The sequence below is a fragment of the Lithobates pipiens genome, unplaced genomic scaffold (assembly GCF_037356315.1).
Source record: "Lithobates pipiens isolate NorthernLeopardFrog02 unplaced genomic scaffold, aLitPip1_a1.2 Scaffold_25, whole genome shotgun sequence".
NCBI classification, from domain to species: Eukaryota; Metazoa; Chordata; class Amphibia; order Anura; family Ranidae; genus Lithobates; species Lithobates pipiens.
Window position 1 is genome coordinate 141058304 of NW_027507787.1, and position 22858 is coordinate 141081161.

Here is a 22858-nt window from a genome sequence, read left to right on the forward strand (position 1 = left end):
TACTACCTCATTTAAAGTCCCAAACAATTTCCTTTCTTCTTTTTGCCAAACATTATACAACAAACCTTGTTAAGTGTTGGTAGGTTCCTTAAGCACGTTTGTGGTGACATAACTCTGTATTATTCTATATAATTTTGCTGGTGGAGATGGAGTCTGTGTACTCCTAAGTTATATTTCTTTTCATTCGGTGTAACAATCTTGTTGTTGCAACTTGTATACATCATAAAAATGTAATAAAAATCATTTGAAAAAAAGAATGTCATCCAGTGTGTGGTCTGACATGAGCATTACTGCTCCGGTCCACTCCTGCTCGATGATTTGGGCAGAATTGGAAACTTCTATTCATCAACTCAGGAACCTTTCTCTGCGCCCCATGCTCTTTCCCCTTTCTATCAGGAAGAAATGTGCCCAACGTTTCTCCCTGGCCTCTCCGTGTTCGCCATTATTAAACGTATTGTTTAACCCTGATATCCCGGACAGCCTGTCTTACTCGCGCATGCTCCCTTGGACACGAGCAGGCGTTTTCCAACTTCGTAACCTGGTACATCCACTTACACATTCGCTTCTATCCTTCGCTGATATTCAACGTAAATTTCAGGTCCCCAAGGGTCTGTTTTACTCCTATCTTCAAATCAGACATTACTTTAGCTCCAAAAACCCTACCCTTACCTTGAATAACCCTACCCCCTTTGAACTTCTTTGCTCCCAAGGTCCACACCAAACGAAACTTATCTCTGAAATTTACAAGTACTTACAGGCCTCTCCCTCTCTTTCTGGCCCAGGTCACTTCTACATGCACAAGTGGTCTAGGCTTCTTGGCCAGACCATTACCACCCCCCAATGGCTGAAAATTTGGGAGACTGCCTCTAAAACGTCTCGATGTGTAGAACAGAAGGAGACAATCTATAAAATTCTAATGTTTTGGTACAGAACCCCACAGCTCCTACATAAATATGATCCCCGGGCTTCCCCACTCTGCTGGAGGTGTCGGAAGGCTATTGGATCTCTTTTTCATATTTTCTGGGAATGTTCGGTCATCCAACCTTTTTGGTCCTCTGTACATGTATACCTACAAGAACTTTCCGACACTATTCTCCCTTTAACCCCGATCCACTTTCTATTAGGCTTACCCTTTCCTGACCTGCCTGCCAATGTCCAGAAACTTTTAGGATATATTTTACTGGCACAGATATTGCAAACCCTGGAACAGATCCGTAGGATGGAGTACCTTACCGCTGTTGTTCATGATACGCTGCCTAGGTTTTCCCGAGTCTGGGACTTATGGGACCGTTCTCAGCTTAATCCGGGACTCCCTATAGCCCCCCCTTAAGGATTACCTGATGCTCTTCCTTACCCCCCCCCCCCCCGCCAGTACATGTCTTTCCCCGAGGATGCCTCAACCTGGTATAGGCTCCTCCCGGCAATGAGCATGCCCCAGATCCAATGGTTGGCTATGCTTTCCTTGCAGACACATAGCTACCTGGCCTATCCACCCATTGGACTCTTCCTTACACCCCCCCCTACTGACTTTTCCCCCCCTATCCCCCCCCCCCCGTTAATGGATGCATTACTGCTTTAACTGTGCCTGTGACTTGATATTGCCTAACCATTATATTACTTTTTTCTTATGTTTATTTTTTTTTTTTGTTGTTTACTTTCCTTTTCTTGCTCTTTGGCCTTTGGTCTGTAACATTGTTGACACTGACAATTGTCCTGTTGATATACTTCCCTTTGTATACTCTTTCGAAAATTTTCAATAAAAATACAATTGAAAAAAAAAAAAGTGGGAACAGAATCAGTGCGGAAATGGGTTTACTGTAGTAGCAGTATTAGAGTTTTAGCCTTGTGGAAATGATGTAATATCTGCCTGTGTTTCTCTGGCGTGTTGAAACCTCTGCAGTTATGCGAGAATACCTTAAGTTCTATGGGGGTCACCATGATGAGGTGGGACATAGATGGTGTGGTGTGTAGTGGTAGCCTGAGAGCTTGGAGAGCCAGGGTAAGTAGAAGGGTGCTGAGTAGAGCAGAGGGGGAAAAGTAAGGTAGTTGAGGTAGGAGGGGAGGAGGGTGAGTGCAACTTCGTAATAAGATGTTGTGCAAATGAGCCTGCTGCACCCCGATATACAGGGCACGGGGGTGAAATCCACTCGTGCGTGAAAAGTTTTGGGTGGATGGTACCCTCTAAAGTCCATTTTGGTAGGAAGGACGTCCTCTGAAAAACTAACTGAAATTGTAAATACAGAGTCAGCAAAGTCTCTGCTATTCCTAAGGGGGGAACCGTGGGATGTTAACATAGTATCCCGCCCCCGTCTATGTGTAAACACACAAAAAAGAAATAAGAACAAACAAAATAACGTATAAGGTTAATAAAGGAGTATTTCTAGGCAGCATTAAGGCATGTGAGGTTAGACGGCAATTTAGCACCATTCAAGAAGCAGAGAAATGTAAACTAATTGTGAATAACTAGAACCTCTAGGTGGTTCAAACTCTAATAAAACCTGTGCTTCCGAGGTGCGATGCAACAAATACTGCATACACTTTAACCTTCAAATTATCTCAAGGATTCGAGGACCGAGTAAAGTTAGAGAACAAAACGGGAATGAGAGCGCTTCTTCTTGATGACCTTTGTCCATCTAGTAGACAGGGGGAGGCCGGGTGTGGCTGAATGAAGGGGCCAGTCTGGGATCCGTATTTATGGTAGCTCAAAAGTTCCAAGGAAGGTGGGTAAGTCCCCTAGTGTGCGGAAAGTCGCAGAATTGCCATTCTGGGTTGCGGAGAGCTGGAAAGGGAACCCCCAGCGATACTTTATTTGTTTGGCTCATAGGGCATCGGTAACTGGTTTTAGGGCCTTCCTCATCAGGAGGGTTTGCCTGGACAGGTCCATCAGCAACATGATAGGGGTCTCGTTGAACAAAATGGTCTCCTGATGCTGGGCTGCTTGCATAATGTCCGACTTGACATTGAAAAAGTGCACACGACAAATAACATCTCTAGGATAAGCTAAGTTCGGGTTGCGGGGGCCCAGAGATCTGTGAATGCGATCAATTTCAATCGAAGAGTCTGCAGGTTTGTTAAGCAATTGGTTAAACACCTTTGTGGCTGCCACAACCAAGTCCTTGTTTTCAACAGACTCGGGTAAGCCGCGCATGTGGATATTATTGCGACGATTCCTGTTTTCCTGGTCATCCAAACCATAAAATAGCTGCTGGATTTGGTTAGTGTGTTCCTGTAATATGGTGTCCTGTTCAGACAACCTGGAGATCGTTTCCTCCACTGTGTGTTCAATATCTTCCAATCTATGCCTGATATCTTTGCGGAGGTCCTTCATCTTTCTATCATAAGACCTTTCCAGTCTGCTAATATAGGATTCAATGTCCTGCTTAGTGGGGAGGGCTTTAAGATAGGCCTCCATATCTCAGCTATCCCTCTGTGCATGGCCCTGGGGGGATGGGCTCCTGGATGGAGAAGAGATGCCCAGGGGGTCCTCATCTGGGTCCGGGGATCTGACGGAGTGGGGTCGTTCACCCGCAGGCTGTACCTGAGACGCACCGCATGGGTGTGGAGGCCGCTCTGTGTCCGTTGCCTTTCGCAGGGAAATAGCTCCCTATTTTGCCCAGTTTTGATGTCCCGGAGGAGCGGGGGGGTTGCTGGGTCCCCTCCTGCTCATGTGGAGCTGCGTTGCGGTCTCGGTCTGTGCTGCTGCCGGGGCTGAAGTGGTTGAATCGGTTGTTTTTATCTGTGGTTAAATGAAAAAGTGAATTACAATAAAGGAGCTTAGTAGATCTGAGGTAGCGCGGAGATCAAAACATGAGAATGTAAATTTCTAACTTAGAGATTACAACAGTGCAAATTACGTGTGGGGAAAAAAAATGTATATATAAATAAAGCTATAAATACCAAATGTGCAATATCTATGTTATAGTGACATAGATAGCGCTATGCCAAATTAATAGGATCATGTGAAAAAATACATGTGAATAAACACCAACAGCAAATAATAAATATAATACATGAACATAGTGGGCATAGACAACGTCATAGCATTGCAAAAAATGTAAAAATGCATGCAGAAAATGTATAGTTCATAAAAGGTCCATAAAGTCCAATGGGTGATATCAATTCATATATGTACATTCAGAAAGTTGCAAAGGTGATAACAGTCCAAATAAGGAAGAGATAAAACATGTATCCCAAGTTGAAAACCTGAAAAATTTTGAGTTATTCCACCTCATATGCAGGAAAGACATCACAAATCACTTACCGGAAAGCCATGACCATAAAATTATAAATGGTCTAAATGCACATAAAATGAATGAGAATGCTTCACACAGCAGTATCAGCGATCAGCAGACAGCATCACGGGCTTGACGAGCAGCTCTGGATCTCTCCTCAATCAAAGGACGGCATATATAAAAAGGAAAGTTCGCATATAGTTTAAAACTGTCACAGAAGCTGTTTACTCAAACAGTATTGCACTTACATAAGCAGTCTCCATAAAAGCATATATCAGACAAACTCCGGCCGGCAATTGTGTAGAGAGGATTGGATTAGCATGCTGATGTACGTGGTGTAGGCTACATCCCTACGTGTTTCGTCACAAAATGACGTCTTTAGGAGATTTTAACCCCCCCCCCAAAAAAAGAGTATATACTTCGTAAAAGCAGACCCTGCAAAATAGAATTGTGGCCATTGCAATTTTTTTATTATCAGATGATATTTACACTGCCATTTATCAAATGCATATTTTCAGGACAAAATACAATAAAATGTATTTTAGTACAAATAAACACAATATAATAATCATGGTTTTCTGTAAAATATAAAAGACGTTGTGTCCAGTAAATAGATACCAAGCATGTTAAAACTCCAAATTGCATGCGCCTGTGAAATCTAAAATTTTCCATAGATGGTGTTTTAGCGCATTTTTTGGTTATCAATTTAGAATTTACCATGACTTTTGGTCCTAGAATCATTGCTTTTACTCCAAAATTCGGGCAATGCATTGCATGTGTGGCGCAATCGCTGTCACATAATCAATGGGACGTCCATCTGTTAGAATTACAGAGGAGGGGATGGAGAGCTTTATTTAGTGTGTGAGAGATGATTGGAAACTCTGCAAAACTTCTCAGAAGTGACACATGCTGATAACAGAGGAACAAAGCACCAGAGAGAAATTACACTAAGGCTGGCCATACACGGTGCAACATTTCTTTCCTGCAACCTCAGGTTGCAGGAAAGGCATTTGCATGATTCCCCCATCAACACAGACAGTGCTGAAAGGAAAATTAGTGTCATCTCCTGGCAGGGTTGGGCGAGTTATAATCACAAGCAAATCCGTCCGGCTGGTTGTACCCAAGTTGATCGACTGATCAACTTGGTACACTCAGCCTGCCCATTAACTGTTCGAATCCCAGCCAGTTCTTGCTGAACCGGCCAAGATTCAAACATTATATGGCTGGCCTTAGAGCTTTTGAGAGAGAGAAGTAAAAACTACAGATCTGCAGAGGCTTTGTTCAGGTGTCATGACTGAGAATTAAGAAAAGATGTGACCTGGCACAACCATGTATAATAATGGCAGGCCTCCATCCCTGTTATGCATGCAGAACAAATTAAGAAAAGTTGGGACTTTGAATGAAGCCTGTCCTTATAAATGGGAATACTAATTTTTATATTTTTTTGTTGTCAAGATCCTATTTGAGCATGCCAGATCATGAAAAACCATCTATAACAATCCATAATAATTTAATTGTAGTCAACAAGACTTACGCAAAAAATAATCCTTACAGCATGGGATACACATTCATTGGACATGATTGACATATAGGATACAAAACAAATCAAATATTACAAGTCGATACATACATATGATAAAATAAAATAGTACACATGATATATAAAGAACTGTGGGATCGAAGCCCAATATGTCTTGGCACCTATTGTTGGAACTCTACGCGTTTCATGAATCACGTTCACTCATCAGGAGTATGGATGCAAAAATTCAATCACTCTAAGTACAGAAACGTCAGATATATACATATAATAAACCCTTCATAAAAAAAAACAAGTCAGGAGGTCAGCTAGCAGGCAGGTCAGGTCATCAAAATGCAACCCCAGAGAGGATAGATGGTCTGATGATAATCCGCACCAATCTGGAAGATAATGATTCTATGGTGAGTGGTGTGTGAAATTGATGAATAGTAAAAGTGTGAAAAAAAAATCTGAAAAACATTTTAACAATGAGTGTATCTGGAAATGTATCTGGAATCAAATGATTGTATGGTTAGTGGTGTGTGAAATTGTTGAATAGTGAAAGTGCAGACAAAATGTCAAAAACCACTATAAAAAAAAAAATGTAAACGAGTGTATGAAAATATGAAAGAAAAAAAAATATGAAAGTCCTTTGTGACTCCACTCACACTTTTTTTTCTCATTTCCTGCTCAGGGTTTTTTTTTTTTTCCTCTTCTTTTTTTTTTTTATATCTTCATACACTCATTGTTAACATTATTTTCATAAATTTATTTTCACTTTTTTCGTTTTCACTATTCATCAATTTCACACAACTCTAAACATACAATCATTCGATTCCAGATACACTTTTAGATAAACTCACTGTACACAAAAAAATGCACAATTTTTTCCACACTTTCACTATTCATCAATTTCACACAACACTCACCACACAATCATTATCTTCTAGATTGGTGCAGGTTGTTATCAGACCATCTATCCTCTCTGGGATTGCATTGGGATGACCTGACCTGCCTACTAGGTACTTGGTTTGGGTTTCCTGCCTCAGCTCCGGGCCAGGCATGTGATGGGGAGCCTTCCACTCCCTTTGCCCCCGCATGAGCCAGTTCAGTTCTTGAGTTGATCTGTAAGTACTAGAAAATCCAAGTGCCTTCTAAGGAAACTTTTTTGTATCATTCTGAAAACGTTCCCTCCCTTGTTTTTATGAAGGGTTTATTATATTTATATATATGACTTTTCTGTACTTAAAGTGATTACATTTTTGCATCCATTCTCCTTATGATTAGGGATGAGCCGAACACCCCCCGGTTCGGTTCGCACCAGAACTTTCGAACGGACCCCAAATTCGAACGAACGTTAGAACCCCATTGAAGTCTATGGGACTCGAACGTTCGAAATGAAAAGTGCTAATTTTAACGGCTAAGATGCAAGATACTGTCCTAAAAAGGGTTTGGGGACCTGGCTCCTGCCCAAGGGGACATGGGTCAATGCCTAAAATGTTTTTAAAAATGGCCGTTTTGGCGGGAGCACTGATTTTAATGACGATTAAAGTGAGAAAAAAAGTGAAATATTCCTTTAAATATGGTGCCTGGGGGGTGTCTGTAGTATGCCTGTGAAGTGCCACATGTTTCCCGTGTTTAGAACAGTCCCTGCACAAAATGACATTAAACGGAAATAACACCATTTAAAACTGCTTGCGGTTTTAATGTTATATCTGGTTGCTGCAATATGGTTGAAAATCATTGAGAAAAATGGAATGGGTAGCCCTCCCTGCCCATTACCAGCCTATTTGGGTCTTGTACGCATATTAAGGGGAACCCTGTACCCATATTAAAAAAAGGAAATGCGTGTGGCCCCCAGGCCCTATATACTCAGAACAGCAGTATACAGGCGGTGCAAACAAGACAGGGACTGTGTAGGTTTGTTGTGTTAAGTTGAATCTGTTTGTAATTTTCAACTGGTACATTTTTAAAGTGTAGCTCCAGTCAAAAAAACTATTTTTAAGCTTTTTGGAAAACATAGGGAAGGGTTATCACCCCTGTATAATTTATTTTGTCGTCCATCTTTTTTCATCTCACTTGCTGTTGTCTCCTTCCGTTTGCAAGTAGGAGATGTTTGTAAGTTGGATGTTTGAAAGTAGGGGCCTGCCCTATATGCTCTGCAGAAATGGCGGAACAAGGTGTTGGTTTTGCCACAACATTGTAAGCCCTCAAAGTGACTCTTGGTGGGCGCTGGAGCGCCCTGCTGTGAACGATTATATCAAGAATTGTAATTACATGCCATTGTTGAACAGTGGTAGAAAAATTGACCTTTGGTGGTTGTGGCGCTGGTGCCACAACACTATAAGTCCTCACCGTTACTCTGGGTGGGCACAGGAAGGGGCCCTCCTGTGAAATATTATATCAAGAATTGTAATTACATGTCCCTGTTAAACAGGGGCAGAAAAATTGGGCCTTAGGCACTGCTGCTGGTGCCACCACACTGCAACCTCTGCCATATACTCTAGTTTTATTGCAGGAATTAGCCCTGCTGCAAAGCATTGCATCAAAAATTGTACTTAAACGCCCCTGTTAAACAGGGGCAGAAAAATTGGGCTGATGGCATCAACCAGAACCAGAAATGTTCTTCCAACATATCAGCGGAGGAGGAAGAGGATAGACAATCAACATAACAGGACAGTCACTCAGCATCAGCATAGGCAGTCTTGAAGGGATGTGGTATTTCAAAAAAAATTATTCGGTTACATCAGCTTCAGGTGCTTGGTAGCTGTGGGTGATCCAAGACTGATTCATCTTGATGAAGGTCAGTCGATCAACTGATTCGGTGGACAGGCGCACCCTGTGATCGGTAACAAAGCCACCAGCAGCACTGAAGGTGCGTTCCAAAAGAACGCTGGATGCAGGACAGGCCAGTAGCTCAATTGCATACTGTGCAAGCTCTGGCCAGTGATCCATCCTCAAGACCCAGTAAGCCAGAGGATTTTCGGTGGGAAAGGTGTCCAAGTCTGACCTTGCCCCTAGGTATTCCTGCACCATGTAAATCAGACGCTGGCGATGGGTGCTGGAACCGATCATACCTTGGGGCTGCGGACTAAAAAATTGTCTGAAAGCATCAGTCAGATGGCCCCCTTCTCCACCGCTCCTTCTGACCGATGCCTCAGCAACACGTTGTCCAGGATCAGGAGTTTATAACCTCCCAGTCTCTGGGAACGCGATGCACAGACCTTTCTGCAAGGCCTCCCGGAGATGTCTCATCCTCTGCTCCCTCTGCGATGGCAAGATAAGGTCGGCAACCTTACCCTTGTACCGTGGATCAAGGAGAGTGGCCAGCCAGTAATGGTCCCTCTCCTTGATCCGAAGAATACGAGGATCCTTCTGCAGGCTTTGCAGGATCAGGGAGGCCATGCAGCGTAGGTTAGCTGAGGCATTCGGTCCGGAGTCCTCTGGGTCACTAAGGACAACATGATCCGCAGCTACCTCCTCCCAGCCACGTACAAGTCCACGTGTTTCTTGGGACTGTAAATCATCCCTACAAGACTGCTGCTGCTGCTGCTGATGCTGATGCTGAGTGCCAGCCTCCACCTCCATGCTGACACAATCATCCTTCTCCTCCTCTTCCTCCTCCTCATCCTCTTCCTGTGTGATGGGTGGCACAGCAGGAACACTGTCTGGATAAAGGGGGTCTTGAGAGGCAAGGAAGTCCTCCTCTTCCTGCCTCTGTTCTGCCTCAAGTGCCCTGTCCATTATTCCACGCAGCGTATGCTCCAAGAGGTGGACAAGATGTACAGTGTCACTGATGCATGCACTGTCACTGCTCACCATCCTTGTGGCCTCCTCAAATGGTGACAGGACAGTGCATGCATCCCTGATCATGCCCCACTGGCGTGGTGAGAAAAAACCAAGCTCCCCTGACCCTGTCCTGGTGCCGTAGTCGCACAGGTACTCATTGATGGCCCTCTGCTGCGTGTGCAGCCGCTGCAGCATGGCCAATGTTGAGTTCCATCTGGTAGGTATGTCACATATAAGGCGGTTCTTGGGCAGGTTCAACTCCTTTTGGAGCTCAGCCAGCCGAGCACAGGCATTAAATGATCGGCGGAAATGCACACAGACTTTCCTGGCCTGCTTCAGGACATCCTGTAAGCCGGGGTACCTGCCCAAGAACCGCTGCACCACCAGGTTAAGGACGTGAGCTACACAGGGCACATGGGTCAGTTGTCCCTGTGGGAGGGCGGAGAGGAGGTTGGTGCCATTGTCACAAACCACCATTCCTGGCTTAAGCTGGCATGGCGTCAACCACCTCTCGGCCTGCCCCTGCAGAGCTGACAAAACATCCGCCCCAGTGTGGCTCCTGTCCCCCAAACAAACCAGCGCAAGCACGGCATGGCATCGTTTTGCCCCTGGAACGCCTACGGAGCACCGCTGGTTCTGAGGACAGAGCACTGGAAGAGGCCATGGAGGAAGAAGAAGAGGAGGGGGTGGAGGAGAGAGGTGTGTCACAACCAATAGTAGCATTTTGGAGGCGTGATGGCGGAACAACCTCCAACACTACTGCACCTTGTCCTGCATCCTTCCCAGCTGCCAGAAGAGTGACCCAATGGGCCGTGAAAGACAGGTAACGTCCCTGTCCATGCCTGCTGGACCATGAGTCAGCGGTAATATGCACCTTACCGCTGACCGCCCTGTCCAGCGAGGCAAGGACATTGCCTTCCACATGCCGGTAGAGAGCCGGAATCGCCTTCCGTGAGAAAAAGTGGCGTTTGGGGACCTGCCACTGAGGAACCGCACATTGTACAAACTCACGGAAGGGGGCCGAGTCTACCAACTGAAAAGGCAGCAGTTGAAGTGCTAGCAATTTAGCCAAGCTAGCATTCAACCGCTGGGAATGTGGATGGCTGGGAGTGAACTTCTTCCGCCGGTCCAGCAGCTGGGGCAGGGACATTTGCCTGCTATAATCGGACGTGGGTGTACCGCTAGCAGAGTTCCCGGAAGCACTTGGCTGTGACACACCTAATTCTACACCTTCATTCCTCTCAGAGCAGGTTTCAGGGAGGACTGAAGGTCTAGTGGGGTTGGAGATGCCAGCTGATGAGGAGCAAGGAGAGGTCCATTTTGTTCTTTGGTGTGGGTCTTTGAGGTACGCTTGCCAACGAGCTGCATGGCAGGTCAACATATGTCTGGTCAAGCATGTGGTGCCCAAGCGGCTGATGTTTTGGCCACGTGAGATACACTTGAGACATATGTTGCAAATAGCAGCGGTGCGATCTGATGCACTTGTCTCAAAAAAGGCCCACACCAAAGAACTTTTAGAATAACGCGCAGAGGCAGCGCTCTGCACAGGCGGAGCTCTGCGGTGTGATTCAGTCGGTGTGCTGCCCCTAAGCTGGCCCCCGGAGGGCATCCTGCCTCGTTGGACATGTGCCTCCTCCTCCTCCTCCTCCTCCCTCCTTCCAGGCACCCACGTGGAGTCAGTGCCCTCATCATCCCCTCCCTCTTCATCGCTGTAGCAAACCTGGCAGTATGCTGCAGCTTGTGGAACATGACTGCCAGATTGCTGTCCTTCTTGAGCATCCCCTCTCTCTGCGCTCACGCTACTGCTTTCCTCTAGCTGAGTGTCATCATCAGAGCCCACAAAACACTGGGCATCCTCCTGGAGCATGTACCCAACACTGTGCTCAAAGAGTTCAGGAGACTCCTCAGGAGGACGTGGTGGGTCTAGGGAAGGAGTCACTGATGATGACATTGAGAGGAGGGAAGACGATGCGTTGGCAGCTGCTTTGCTACTACCCTGAGACTGGGTGAGAGAGGATGAGGAGGATGAAGAGGGCTTGGTCATCCACTCTACCAAGTCGTTGGCATGTTGCGGTTCAACATGTCCAGCTGCCGAAAAGAAGGACAAGCATGTCCCATGGCCACGTGCTGATGACAATGCACCGCGTCCATGACCAGCACTGTTGTCTCTAGACACAGAGCCTGCTTGCCCTCTTTTATCGGCTCTCGCCTGTCTGCCTCTCCTTGCTGGCCTTCCAGACATGGTAATGGCCTGAAGGGAGTTGGGTAAAACAGCAGTTGGGTAGTGTATATTGTGCTGGAGGCACACAACACCCACTAACTCCTGCAGATGCCTTTATTATAGAACACCAGAGATAAAGGGGTATATACAGATGTATACTGTGCTGTGCTGGAGGCACACACAACTTCCAATAACTCCTGCAGATGGCAAGTGGGCTCAAATAGAGAACAGCTATGTAGGTGGATATAGTGGTATGTACTGGGTACAGAGCACGCAGACAGCACGCACTATCTCCTAACACTACTGACTGCAAGCTCTATTATTAAAGATAGATCACTAGCTATATAGGTGAGGTGAATATAGCGGTGTATACTGCGGTCAGGGCACGCAGACAATAACCAGAGAACACCAGAGATAAAGGGGTATATACAGATGTATACTGTGCTGTGCTGGAGGCACACACAACTTCCAATATCTCCTGCAGATGGCAAGTGGGCTCAAATAGAGAACAGCTATGTAGGTGGATATAGCGGTATGTACTGGGTACAGAGCACGCAGACAGCACGCACTATCTCCTAACACTACTGACTGCAAGCTCTATTATTAAAGATAGATCACTAGCTATATAGGTGAGGTGAATATAGCGGTGTATACTGCGGTCAGGGCACGCAGACAATAACCACTACACAACAGCAAGATAGAAAATCGGCCGAAAATGATCGGTGTGTACTGTGTTGAAGGTACACAGAACACTCACTGCTTCAGACGCCAACACACTACACGAGGCCGCCGCGATGGCGGCCTTATATAGTGTGGGGCGTGCACTACACAGCCTAAGCTATGATTGGCCACAGGCATCCTGCCTGTGGCCAATCATGGCTCTCCTCGCTGCTGGCGCTGCGATTGGCCAAGCATGCGGGGTCACAGTGCATGCTTGGCCAATCATAAGCCAGCAATGCACTGCGCCATTGCAGTGCATTGTGGGCCGTGAGCGCCACACGAATTTGACGCGAACGGACCAAAATGTTCGGATTTCGCCGAACGGACGAACAGCCAAACGTACGTTCGACTCGAACACGAAGCTCATCCCTACTTATGAGTAAACGTGATTCACGTAATGCGTAGATTTCTAACAATAGGTGCCAAAACATATCAGGTTTCGATCCCGCAGTTCTTTATATATCATGTGTACAATTTGATTTTTATATTGTATCATATGTATGTTTGACTTGTAATATTTGATTTATTTTGCATCCTATATATTAATCATGTCCAATGAATGTGTATCCCATGCTGTAAGCATTATTTTTTACGTCAATTAAAATATTATGGATTGCTATAGATGGTTTTTCATTATGTGGCATGCTCAAATAGGATCTTGACAACAAAAAATATAAAAATTTGTATTCCCATTTATATTGACAGGCTCTATTCAAAGTCCCAACTTTTCCTCTTTTTCTCTGCGTATCACGACTGAGGTTTACCACCACTTTAATACATGTGACTTCGGAGTTCATTAGTTATGTAGTATTATGTTCCCCAATCGCCTCCTTTTCTCACTACAGGAGTCCTTTCCCATGGTCCCAGGTTTCCGCAGAGGGTACTGCAAGCTATAAAAGGTCATAAAAAGGAGGGGACTCTGGCACTCCAAATGATGTGATGCCTTTGTAAATGGTGCAATGGTAGCTTTAATAGCACATCTAAATCAGTCAGTATTATTTTAAACAAGGAGGCAGCCATCCTCAAAGGGTGTCCATTACCTCTGTGAGCAAGGAAAGTAAAAAGAAGAGGGGTGGAGGCATCAACTGTCATAGTCCTATCATATGATTGAGTTTTAGTGTAATGCATACACTTACTGGTTCACAGGGTGGAGATGCCCATCAGGGGTAGAGGTGTCCTGAGGTGTGCTGGTGCTGCACTGCAGGCTCTGGTGACGGTCCTTCAGCCCTAGGGTTATTAAATCGGGTCACAGGCTGTTCTACAGTGTCCACTGGATGGGAAGTTCCACGCTAACCATTCTGAAATGAGGAAGTGGAAGTGACGTCACCAATCCACGGCATGCATCCAGGCAAAGAATAAGGATTGTACAGGCTATGCGCTTGGGGCTCACAGCTCCTTCTACTGGCCTGTTTGCTCTCAGGAGGAGAGCAACTTAAATACATGGGCAGACGATCTGTCTTAAATATATGGGTAGGAGGTCTGCGGCTGTGGAACCATAACAGCCAGTGGACCCACATGTTTACAAAAAATAAAAAGAAGGATAAGTAAATCTATTGTTTAATACAAAATATGAGCAATATATGTGAATTAAAACTAAACATAATAATAGTAAGGTAAAAAAAAAATTATTGGATTGATTAATTAAAAATGCACTATTATAATAAAAAAATGATACACAATGGAACACATTGTTTAGGGGTAAGATCAGAACGGAGATAAAGAAGAGGGGGAAGGGGGGGGTGGCTTAAAAAGGGGGGTTTGGAATGGGGGAAAATATTTACAGAAAAAAATGGAGGGGAAATTAGAAAAGTTTTTATATTACTTACTAAGCACGTGAGGGGGCTGTCAGAAACCATGAATCAGACCGAGACAGAAGTACAATTAAATCACACTTGTTTATTAATAAAAATAAAAAGGTAAATCGAGTAAACGTATTCAAAGCATAGCCAGAGTCCAGTAACCGGATTGAGTAGTCAGCCAGGCCAGAAGTCAGGGATCCAAGTGGAGCAACAGCAAGCAGGATAAGGAACCAGAAGGGATGTCAGCAATCCAGTCTTTAAACAGAACCGCAGGAGATGGTTTCTTGTGATGTGACCAAGGCGAAGGCAGATATGAAGTGAGCTGGGCAGCTTTAAGTAGGCAGGTCAGACGAGCTGGATAAGATACAGCTGGTAACTGTGGAGAGAGATGAGAGCTGGCAATTAGCCGACAGCTGAGCAGCCAGCCCTGACAGAGGCATCGTCTCAATGTCCTGGGGTAAGTAAAAAGTGACCACAGAAGGAATATTTTGCTGTAAGACATCAAAAGAAGGTATATGGGAATTAAAAATGGGGGAAACCGAACTACAATAAGGAATGTGTCTCTATTTCTTCATTGAGCCACCCCGGTGAGAGAGTACTATATCTAGTAGGTTTCCTGCTGACATAAGCGTTTAAAACATTTTGCAGCAGGAAGACCTCTGGTGATGGCCTCCATGACCCAGACTCTGAGGCCCATGATGGATTTATGATGTTCCTTCAAAAAATGAAGAGGGACACTATGTCTGTCCCAGTCTCTCTCTATAAAACGGCCAAGCGTTGGCGCAGGGTGCATATAGTCCTGCCCACATAAAAGAGGCCACATGAGCAGGTCATACAGTACGCTTACTGTATGTACTCACTTGAACAATTATGAAATTCTTTTATGGCATATGTTTTACCTTTGATGGTAAAGTTTTTGTTGACCATGATCAATAAGTTTACAGGTAAGACATAATTTTTTCTTACATTGATACATTCCCACTAATCAGATTAGGGGAATATGTGAAACAGGAGTGGATGGAACATTTTGGATTTTGCTAGGTGCTATTTTACTATTTTTACTTTGCGCTAGGAAACATTGGGTTGTTGGGTAAGGGAAGAACCTAGAAAAGGATCTCCAAGCAGGATGCACCAATGTTTAGCTATGATATTCTCCATTTTTTATGGCAGTTATGAATTTGGGTTGCTTATCAATTTTTATTCGACATCGAGTTACTTGGGGTACGATGCCCCCTCACGTGCTTAGTAAGTAATATAAAAATACATTTTTAATTTCCCCTCCCTTTTTTTCCTCAAAATATTGTCCCACCTTCCAAACCCCCCCTTTTTAAGCCACCCCTCCCCCCTCTTCTATATGTCCTTTCTGATCTTACCCCTAAACAATGTGTTCCGTTGTTTATCAGCGCCTAGAGGCGATTCAGTTCGCATTGTGCGCTATACAAGTATTTCATTCATTCATTATCAATTTTTTATTGTAATAGTGCATTTTTAATTAATCCAATATTTTTTTTTTTATAATTTTTTCCTTATTATCATTTTTATTTTTAGTTTTAATTCAAATGTATTGCTCATATTTTGTATTAAACAATATATATTTTTACTTATCCTTATTTTTATTTTTTGTTTTTTGTAAACATGTATGTCCGCTGGCTGTTATGGTTCCACAGCTGTGGACCTCCTGCCCATGAATTTAAGACAGATCGCCTGCCTATGTATTTAAGTTGCTCTCCCCCTGAGAGCAAACAGGCCAGTATAAGGAGCTGTGAGCCCCGAGCACATAGCCTGTACAATCCTTATTCTTTGCCTGGATGCCCGCCCTGCATTGATGACATCACTTCTGCTTCCGTGTTCCAGAGTGGTTAGCGTGGAGCTTCCCATCCAGTGGACACTGTAGAACAGCCTGTGACCGGATTTAACACCCCTATGGCCAAAGGAATGTCACCGGAGCCTGCAGTGCAGCACCAGCACACCCCGGGACACCTCTACCCCTGATGGGCATCTCCACCCTGTGAACTAGTACGTGTATACATTACACTAACACTCAGTTATATGATAGGACTATCACAGTTGGCGCCTCCACCCCCTTCTTTTTATTAAGCTGGAATAAGCTTCAGAGCTCCATAAAAGTGATCTAGATTGCCTTTGGATAACTTTTAGCAGAAAAGTAGTAGTATCCATTTATGCGCCTTGGTAAACAAGAAGTTTAGGAATTTCAAGTTCACTTATATACTGGATATTATTATTTATAAGAAAAGTTGATCTAGGGAAGATCCAATTGCCTCTTGGGGGATCTGAAAGACATTTTTCCCCCTGCTGGAGCAAATTGGATCATGCTTTAGTGGGTTTTTTGCATTCCTCTCGATCAAATGAGGGTATAGGATTTGAAATACTGTATGGAGGTTTTGTGCGTGTTTTCTTTTTTTTCTATGTGGGTTGAACTGGATTTATTTTTATTTTATTTTTATTTATTTGGATTTCATTTTTTATTTTTTGACCAAACTATGAAGTTATGTGACTCATTGAGCTTTTGCCAAGTATTTTCAATGGAAAAATAGTAAAAAAAAACACAATAATTGTCTCTCTTCCTTTGGGTCATGGTAGATACCATTTACAAATCGTAAAATTATTTAAAATGGCCCTGCACATTCTTTTTTTTTTTTTCCCACTTCAGCAAACTTCATTTGAGAGACTTGGATAAGCTTATATTTTGGCCCCTTCTCTTATTCATATCACTGTGGCATTTATCATTGCTTTTACATAATTATATAATTTAATTAACCAATCTCTTTAAAATTCTATTACAGAGTTACCCTCCAAATTCTTATGTAAAATCTAAGGCGAGTAATATCTCCCAACTATGACAATATATTTTCATAGAGTTTGCTAGTTTTATTCCCAAATAGTTAAGTTCTTTTCGCCAGGAAAATTTAAATTCACTTTAATGTTCGTTCGTCTCGCTTATTTATATTTAGGATCTCCGATTTTACAGGATTTATTTTAAAGTTTGCTATTTCTCCATATTGTTTTAAGATCTTTAATAGATTGGGTATTGTGATCCGCGGATTCCCTATATAAAACAGTACATTGTCCGCGAATGCTGCCATTTTATGTTCATCTTCTTACACTTTAATTCCTCTTATATCTGGGTTGTTACGAATTGTAGCTAGTAGTGGCTCCAGGGATAGTACAAACAGTAACGGGGACAAGGGGCAGCCCTGCCGCATCCCATTTTCATCTCAAAGGTGGGGGAAGATGTTCCATTTATTTTTATTAATGCTGATGGACATTTATTTAAAATTTTAATCCACTGTAACATCCTTGGCCCTATTCCCATGATTTCCAAAGTCTGCATCATAAGTCCCCAGTCTACCCTGTCGAAAGCTTTCTCGGCATCCGTCGACAGGAATAGACCTGGGGAACTACTTTCTTTAATTTTCTGGAGTAGGAGCAATGTTCTCACCCCATTGTCCCTCCCCTCCCTTCCTGGGACAAAACCCACCTGATCAGGATGTACCAAGGTGTTCATCAGGCCTTTCAACCGTCTTGCCAGTACTTTTGTATATAACTTAATATCCGCGTTTAGCAGCGATATTGGCCTATAACTGGAACACATTAATATATCCTTTCCCTCCTTTGGGATTACTGCAATCGTCGCAGTCAGGGCATCTCTACTCATTTCATAGTCTGTCCCCAAACCGTTCATATACCCGCATAACTTTGGAATGAATAGTTCTCTAAAAAATTTTTTTAATAAAATGCTGTAAAGCCATCTGGGCCAGGGCTCTTTCCTGAGGCTGTTTCTTTCAAGGACTTTATTTGTTTCTTCTACCGTTAAAGGTGTTTCTAATATCTCTCTGTCTTCTTCTGTAATCCTTGGCAATTTTGCATTTTTTAGAAATTTGTTTATTTTCCCCCTTCTCTCTTCTGGCTGGCCTCCCTTCTGTTCATCTGAATACAACCCCTTATAGTAATTTTTGAATATTTATGCTATCTCTTTTGTATTATACACCATTGCCCCTTCATTATTTTGTACTCTGTCAATATAATTTCTAGATTTCTTCTTTTGTAGTATTCTAGCTAGATGTTTACTCGCTTTATTTCCCAATTGATATCTTTGCCTGGCTATTCTGTTAAATGTTTTTTTTTGGTTTCTTGTTCCATAAGCTCCTTTAATTCATCTCTTTTCATTACTATTTTTTGATAAAGTTCTGGGTGTTGACCCGGTTGTTTTTTGCAATCTTGTTCCGCTCTATGTATATCTTCTATCAATTTCTCAATTTTCTCTGATCTCTCTTTTTTTTTCCTTTAGCCTATTGCTATTAAAATCCCCCTAATGTAGGCTTTATGGGCCTCACATAAGGTAGATCCCGATCAGGGGAGGGCTGGCAGCCTTAGGCCTGGGGGGCAAGTCCAGTCAAGTGGCCCATTGAACCACTGAATCAGCTCACCACTCAGCTACACCACATTCCCTGTACAGAGAGAGAGGGAGACTGCTCCACGTTGCCCCAAAGAGAGAGAGACTGCTTGACACTGCCTGCACAGAGAGAGAGACCGCTTCACACTGCCTCCACAGAGAGAGACCGTTTCACACTGCCTGCACAGAGAGAGACCCCGCTTCACACTGCCTGCACAGAGAGAGACCCCGCTTCACACTGCCTGCACAGAGAGAGATCCCGCTTCACACTGCCTCCACAGAGAGAGACCGCTTCACACTGCCTGCACAGAGAGAGACCCCGCTTCACACTGCCTGCACAGAGAGAGACCCCGCTTCACACTGCCTGCACAGAGAGAGACCCCGCTTCACACTGCCTGCACAGAGAGAGACCCCGTTCACACTGCCTGTACAGACCCCGCTTCACACTGCCTGCACAGACCCCACTTCACACTGCCTGCACAGAGAGAGCAGTCACTTTCTGTGCAGGCACTGTGAAGCAGTCAGTCTCTGTACAGGCAGTGTGAAGTGGAGCAGTCTCTCAGAGAATGGAGCAGTCTCTCAGAAAGAGACTGCATGATTGCCCCCAGAGAGACTGAGAAAAAGAGCTTGCCCCTTCCCCACACCCAGTACACAGACCAATGAGACTGCAGGAAGATGAAGACTAAAGACTGTGCTGTCACTGCCACCACAATAAGCACTACCCGTGGAGTCCGGAGCTTCTCTGGTGAGTGAGCACCACACCACTGGGCAAGCCAAGCAAGCAGAGTAGCTGAGAGTCACAGTGAGCGCAGCAGCCTAAACACACAAGTCCTGCTGTCTCCCCGGCATGAACTCCAGATTCACCAGGGTGCAGGTTCCTCCTGTCTCAATTGCGGATAGTAAGAAATGCACATGCAGGCGCATGCCGGAGCACTGGCCAGATTAAGGGCATTGTGGGCCTGGTGCTGCAGTGGAGCAGGTTTAGGCGTGGCAGGGATATGAGGTAAGTAATGTCATATCCCAGCTCTTGCCCAGACTTGGTCACAGCCTCACAGGGCTTTAATGTTAGGGAAGCCCAGAACTTGAATTACCAAGCTTCCGTAAGAGCCGTGTGTCGGTGTGTGCTCTGAGGTGAAAGTTTACAAGCCATCAGAATACAGTGATCACTGCTGGCAGCTATAGCAGCCAGCACTGATCGCTAAAAAACATAAAGACACGCTGGTTGTACTGTCAGTTGATGGAGTCAAATTCTGTACAACCAGTCTGCACAGAGATAGATTGAAATGTCTGCTGAACCGGCAGAATTTCAATCTGTCTATTGTGGCCTAAGTCCACCAGTCTCTGGGTTTAATAATATCCTCAAATCTTCTGAAAGGGGGGCTCCACTTAGATGTAGAAATTCACTTTGAATGCCACCTTATTTCCAGAACTCTCTTTAGGGTCCTTTAACACTGAAGGCGCTGTACAGGTGTTTTAGTGCTAAAAAATAGCACCTGTAAAGCGCTTCTTATGCCACCCCAGGTTTCCCACTGGGGCGGTGCGCTTGAAGGACATTCTGAAAAGTCCAGCAAGCAGCATTATTGGGGCGGTTTGGGAGAGGTGCCCAGCCCATTGAAATGAATCCAACACGGCCGTTTTTAACACTTTCTTTGGCCACTAGTGGGGGTTAAAAGTGCCCCGCTAGCGCCACTAAAACAATAGTAAAGCGCCACTAGAACGAGCAGCACTGTACCACTACCGCCCACATCGCCCCAGTGTGAAAGTACCCTTTGGTATTAGATGTGCAAACAAAAAGGTGAGACCACATCTAATACCTACAGAGAGTAATGGAAATAAGGTGGAGTTCAAAGTGAGCTGTGTCATTACCTGCAGGGATTGGCATTTAGGGGGGTTAAAGCAGGAAGGGATGAAATGTGATATCAACTATTCGCTGCCTGTCAAATGCCTCTGAAAAGTGACCTGAGCATGGATCACTTTTCAGAGGAGTGGCAGTGGCTGCTGCAAGTGAATACAAGCATTTAGGCTCACACTGGTGTGCTGCGGTTTGGCTGCAGTGCGGGTGTACTGGCGGGTGTCACACCCCCTCAGACTTCTTTTAGGTTACTCATTATTGCTGCATGTTCTGAAAGTGCACCAAACATGCAGCATGCAGGACGTTTTGTGCACTTTCAGAACATGCAGTAAAAACGTGCATCCTCTATGTCTCAGGGGCAACATGCAAGATGACTGCCAGTACACCAGCACTGCAGCCAAACTGAAGCATGTCAGTGAGAGCCCACATCATACCATCTAGCCCTAGGAGGGCAAGGTACTGGCACAGGCTGCTAGAAGAAAAATCCTTGGCTGCAGAGAGGAGGAGCTCACTTACTTGGATGGTCCCAGGCCTCCCAGGAGCCTCACTGGATTCCAGCCAACTGCTCAGATTGAGCAGAGAGCAGGTCCAGCCTCTGACAGCCAATGGTGTGGAGTAGGGAGGGGCTGGGCGGGGCTGTGCTGTGTAACACAGACTGTCAGCTCTGACATGAAGACATCGCTGGCTCACAGTACTGGACTCGGCCAGCTCAAGAACTGTGCATGTTGCGGTTTTGAGCTGACGACACAGCAGCCTTTGCCACCGCATATCAGAGCAGCCCAGGGGGCAATTGCATCCCTGCCCCCTGGCCCACCCCTCCCCTGATCCCGATACCTCGTCTGTATCATTCCTTAAAAAATAGTTTTCCAGTTCTTGTCCTATCATTGCAAAGCTATCTTCATTTAGTCTCCAGGTCTGGGGCTGTCTTTGATACTCAGGTACAATCATTTTCAATTTTACTGGGGCATGGTCTGATAGCATAGTTATTTCTATTTTAGTTTCTCCTACCATCTCCAACATTCTATGTTCTGTCAGGGTATGGTCTATCCTAGAGTACACCCCGTGCACAGAGGAGTAAAACATATAATCTTGTATTTTTGGATTTTGGATCCTCCAAACATCTACCAATTGGCACATATGCATTTTGCGTTTAATCGCATTTAGTTGTACATTATTTGTCCCCTGTACACGGGACGTACTATCTATTTGCAGATCCATACAGAAATTCCTATCTCCCATCAAAATCACATACCTTTTTTGAATTCCATCAACTTTCCCAAAATGTTATTTAGATAGTTAATCGAGTTCGTATTGGGGGCGTATACGTTTGCTAGCATACAGTCCATTCCAAGCAGATTTCCTTGCAGGAAAATAAATCTTCCCTCTGGATCCACCATTCTCTCCTCAAGTTCAAACCGTATACCTTTCGTGAAACCTATTGCTACTCCTCAGGCTCTCTTTGTTATGGTATCTCCGTAGTACCATGTTGGAAAGTTGTTTGAATAAAGTTTCACCTTAGTTTTGTGTGACATATGGGTCTCTTGTAAATGGACAACCTCCACCCTCTACCGTTTAAGCTCTTTTAAGATCTTATGTCTTTAAGATGGTGAATTTAATCCCTTTACATTTTATGTCATAAAATTCACTTCACAAAGTCTCTGCTTTCGCTGACGACATATTACTTTCCCTCTCAGAACCCCATATTTCCCTCCCAAATCTTCTGAAGGACTTTAGAGACTTTCAAGCTATTTCCAATCTTAAAATAAACTTCGATAAATCATATGCCCTAAACGTTTCCTTACCAGCAGAGACAGTAGCACTATGCCAAGCCAACTTTCCCTTCTCTTAGAATGCCAAGGCTATATCATACCTTGGGATCCAACTCCCAACACAACTGACTGACTTGTACTCTTTGAATTTCTTACCAATGCTACACACAATAAAGAGAGACTTAAGTAACTGGGATAACCCTTCATTCTCTTGGTTCGGTAGGGCTGCAGTTCTTAAAATGAATATTCTGCCCAGACTCCTTTATGTCATGCAGGCCGTTCCGATCCATCTACCACCTGCCTTCTTTACTACACTGAAAACCCTATGCTCCAAATTCCTCTGGCGCAATAAACGCCCCCGCATAAAATTTGAACTTCTTGCAGCTCCCGTGTCTAGAGGGGGCATAGGTCTTCCCGACCTGCCAAATTACTACAGGGCCTGCTTTCTCACTAGAGTAGTGGATTGGAACCTCCATGCATCAACTAAAAAATGGGTAGAATTAGAAGAACAATTAGCGGAAACACCCCTAGCAACAGCACCATGGC